We start from the raw sequence: 395 nt of genomic DNA on the forward strand, positions 1-395 counted from the left end.
GGTATTAGTACGGTGAGCGTACGGCGTACTATGCGTGCCGATACCGTATCTGTCAGGTACGTGCGTACCTAAAGGATACAGTACCGGTACACCGTACTTTTAGTACGCCGCACAGTGGGGCGAAACGCCCGAAAATCGGACATTGCCTTGTATAATCTTATTTTCAATAGAAATAACGTATTCTAGTAAATTACTAGAATACGCAGGTTACGCTTACGCAGGTTACCCCGCATGTGACGGCACCCTAAATGATATTATAGTACAGCGTATTAACACTGTACCTGTACTGCATACTGTTTAGGTATATCATGGCCCAGATAGCAAAATACCTCCACGGTATTAGTACGGTGAGCGTACGGCGTACTATGCGTGCCGATACCGTATCTGTCAGGTAC

The sequence above is a fragment of the Trachymyrmex cornetzi genome, unplaced genomic scaffold (assembly GCF_001594075.2).
Source record: "Trachymyrmex cornetzi isolate Tcor2-1 unplaced genomic scaffold, Tcor1.1 scaffold719, whole genome shotgun sequence".
NCBI classification, from domain to species: domain Eukaryota; kingdom Metazoa; phylum Arthropoda; class Insecta; order Hymenoptera; family Formicidae; genus Trachymyrmex; species Trachymyrmex cornetzi.